At 41.7% G+C, this 4,247-nt stretch overlaps 1 long non-coding RNA gene across 1 annotated transcript; it reads right to left on the reverse strand.

Annotated features, from left to right (window-relative positions):
* Positions 1-700: 700 nt before the first annotated feature.
* Positions 701-3,979, reverse strand: LOC135621973 (uncharacterized). Its single transcript, XR_010490983.1, has 2 exons — positions 3,023-3,979; positions 701-1,003 (listed from the first exon to the last, which is right to left on the reverse strand). It is a non-coding gene; the product is annotated as an uncharacterized LOC135621973 (long non-coding RNA).
* Between the last annotated feature and the right edge of the window lie 268 nt (positions 3,980-4,247).

Here is a 4,247-nt window from a genome sequence, read left to right on the forward strand (position 1 = left end):
ATAGACTCCGGGAAGTAGCAAGAAGCCATGAATTCTGAGATGGATTCTATGTACTCCAATAAGGTTTGGAACCTAGTTGATGCGCCCGAAGGTATTGTACCCATCAGTTGCAAGTGGATCTTTAAGAAAAAGATCGGAGTAGATGGAAATGTAGAGACCTATAAAGCAAGGCTAGTGGCTAAGGGGTATCGTCAAAGGCAAGGTGTTGACTACGACGAAACCTTCTCACCCGTAGCAATGCTAAAATCCATCAGAATTCTATTGGCTATTGCAGCACACTATGATTATGAGATCTGGCAGTTGGATGTGAAAACTGCATTCCTCAATGGGAACCTCGAGGAGGAGGTGTATATGATGCATCCTGAGGGATTCGTGTCCAAGAACTGCCCAGATAAGGTGTGTAGGTTGCTTAGATCCATTTATGGACTAAAGCAAGCTTTCCGAAGTTGGAACATAAGATTTGATGAGGCAATCAGATCTTATGACTTCGTTAAGAACGAAGATGAGACTTGTGTGTATGTCACGCCCCTCAAAATATCCATGATTTTTAAAATCTTCACCGCAGACCAATCCAGGATCCAAACTAACGTTTGAGGACACTGAAAACATTCTATTCATATTCACATCCATAAAACCTGTGCAGTTTATAATCATATATCACATCACTCGATAATTCACATTTATGGCAACCCAAGCCAACTTGACAAACATGAACCACATTTATAAATCCACAAGCTAATTAAATTATACAATCAGAACTCCAACTATTCACCACAAGTTCATATCACCATAAATTAGACTTAACATTCTGAAATTCCAAATAAGAGAGATCTCCTAACACTTTGACACAGTATATCCATTTCGGTTCATCGACAACATTTCATTACATACAAGACATACTTATACAACAATATCGTAATAACCAACCAGACTTGCCCATTATTCTGAATAGCTATCCACTGCCTCAGCCCAAATCAAACATCTCGAAGAGTGACAAGCTGACCTGAAAAATTTATATAACAACGGAGTGAGCCAAAAACGGCTCAGCAAGTGACAAAGCATATTCAGAACAAAAGGAACGGTTTCAAACGAGTAAGGTATCATAATGCAAGGCAGAATACAAGAATTCTCAAGGATACCATCTCAATAGATACCAAATCATACGTATCATGTCATTCAAAACATATTTGATCCATAACGAATGGGGCATAGAGTAATTGGAACATATCAATGGCAGATAGGACATTTCAGAACATATCAGTTCATAGCAAATGGAGCACAGAGTAATTGGAACATATCAATGGCAGATAGGACATTTCAGAACATATCAGTTCATAGCAAATGGAGCACAGAGTAATTGGAACATATCAATGGCAGATAGGACATTTCAGAACATATCAGTTCATAGCAAATGGAGCACAGAGTAATTGGAGCATATCAATGGCATATGAAATGTTCCGGAGCATATCAACGGCATATGGAACATTTCGAAGCATATCATCAGTGAATGAAGCATTTCAGAGCATATCGAAAACAAATATCGTACAGAAGCTCAAACGTCGTCTTTGACGTTGCAAACATATCAATCTTATCCAAAGCATGTACAGAAACACATAACCAAAGCTCTAGATATCATATCAAACATACAGAAGGTGTAGTGGGATCTCAGTCAGAATGTGATTCATCCATTTCTGAATGACCACCTGACAAACGTCTCCCACGTCTGGGAGCTCCATCCACCCACGTCTAGGTGAAGTCAAAGGGGGCCGGCAGAGCATCGCAGGCTCTAATCACATACCCTCAAAGCGGGCAACAAGCGCATACCCTTTACCATTTCTGGCAAAGGTCCATAATATCCCACATAACGGGACCCCACAAAGCGGGCAAATAGCGCATACCCTTTACCATTTCTGGCAAAGGTCCGGACAATCCCACACACCAGAGTACAAAAGGGCAGTACGAACAATAAATAGCATATATCGGAAGCACACGCGGAACAACAAACGTACATGTGCCTTTACGAGTCAAATATGATGCAAGGAACAAATCTCTCACAAATGTATTCAGATTTGGAAATGAAATGAAAGCAAGAGCATTCAAGGATTCCAAACAATCACAAATAACTCAATTCAATAAGAAGATTTGATGAATTCAATGTCCAAAGGAATGAAACTGGAATAGGCACATATCGACAGCAAATGCGGAACAATAGGATATACATGTGCCTATATGAGTCAATACGATATAGCATAAACGTTACACAACAGTTTTCAAGAATGCAATAATTTTAAGGACAAGAGCATACAAGAATTCAAAGTAGTAATATAAAGCTCAATTGAATAAGAAGGCTAAAGGATATCAATTTCCAAAGGAATGAAACCAGAATATGAGAAATCGACCAAAGCTCGATTTCTGGCAGAATACAGAAGGCACATTGAACAAATGATTCAAACTATCAATCGTGCTCTAATTTACTCAGAAATAATCATTGGATAATACTTTCAGATAAGACAGGCTTCATATGAATTGAACTGTCCAACAGAGAGAGTTACAAATAATTTGGTAAGCAAGTGTCGTAGAACAAAATCTCTGTTGGCAGAATTCATAATGTCAGATTCAACAGATAACTGGGCAGGTGTTTGGATTCCAAATCTTTCAATCCATATATCAAAGAAAGGTCTACGAGTCTAGTTTCCAATGAAATCAGTTTTGAACAAATCAGAGTTTCCAACAAAGACTTATAGGCAGCTCGGTATCAAAAGGTCAGAATCTCAAAAGTTGCACAGATTCGAATCGTTACGTTTAAACAGGAGATATAACAAATGCAAGGCTAGAACAATTCAAAGTTCCTCATATTCAAAGCAAATGTAGAGATAAAAATGGCAGTGAGGAAGATCAGGATACTTGCAATAAGGCATATCAGAGCAATTATAGGAGAAACGAACAGGGAACTTGCAATATAAAGGATTGAAACAAGCGGGAAACTTGCAATATAAAGGATTGAAACAAGCGGGAAACTTGCCTTTCAATGATTTCGATCCGAAGATCCAAAGAAGGTGCCAGCTCAAATCCTTCTACTTTTTCTCCGTGTCCTCTCTCTGTTTCGTTTTGTGCTCCCGTTTTCTTCCTTTCTTCGCAACTATATCACGTGTCGAACATCGAGGCACAGTCACCTGCTCTCTCTTACTCTCATTCCTTCTTTTTCTTTCCCAAACGCAGCTGCCACAGCTGCCGTCGCTGCCGCTGCCACAATCGCAGCCACGACCGCAACTGCGGTCACAACCGCAGCCCCCTTCCACTGCACTATTTCCTTCTTCCCTTCTCTCGTTCCTACTCTTTCTCTTTCCCAAAAGCAGCTACTGCAGCCTGTTGGGAAATCATAGGGGGCGACATCATATGCGCAGCGGAAGAACAAGAAAACAAAAATCCCCGATTCCCAAAAAGATGTTCATCGTCGTGCGAAGATTGGTGCGCAAAATCCGCAAAAAACACAAAACTGCGTATAGAGATTGTGTTACCTAGGGAGATCGTATATCCCTGTTTCCTTGCAGATCCTTAGGAGAGGGTGAAGGAGGTCAAGCGTCCTCCTCTCTAGCGGTGATCCACACAGCAGGGTTGCGACGACGCTCCTCAAAACTCCAGGCCTACTCTGAGGGGGAGAGGGAGAGGAGAATAGGAAGGGCAAGCAAAGACTCTAGCCTATGAGGCTGTGAATCCCTCCTATTTATAGAGATCCCGTGTCAAAACCCTAATGGGTCCTTCCCTAGTGGGTATTGGATCTGCATCCAATAAGACAAGGGCTCCGTCGGATATCTCATATCCGAACCTCTACTCATCGCAATGCCTACCATATGTGTGTGACCCTCTAGGCCCAATATCGAGCTGGCCGTGAGTCATACTTGTCAGAACTCCTTCTAACTCAGTGAATTATTATCTCTGTAATAATTCACTCGACTCATCGACTACGGAAGTACTAGGCCACTACGCCATAGTCCCCAGACGATACAGGGGAATCCAATCCATTGGACCTGTCTGTCCTCAGTTACCATGTACCTATAGTCCCTCATCCATCTAATATCCCAGAGACCGTATATCGAGCATGGTGCTGTCAGACCCATACGGTTTCTACTCGAGTCTCGCTCTAATCGGATTCTCCCGGAGAACTCTTTCTCTCTCAACCCGAATGACCCTGGCCAGGGATTTGTCTGAGCAAGAACACATGGGATATTCCTCTCATGATACCGAGA

This window comes from Musa acuminata, chromosome BXJ2-9 (genome assembly GCF_036884655.1).
Source record: "Musa acuminata AAA Group cultivar baxijiao chromosome BXJ2-9, Cavendish_Baxijiao_AAA, whole genome shotgun sequence".
Taxonomy (NCBI): domain Eukaryota; kingdom Viridiplantae; phylum Streptophyta; class Magnoliopsida; order Zingiberales; family Musaceae; genus Musa; species Musa acuminata.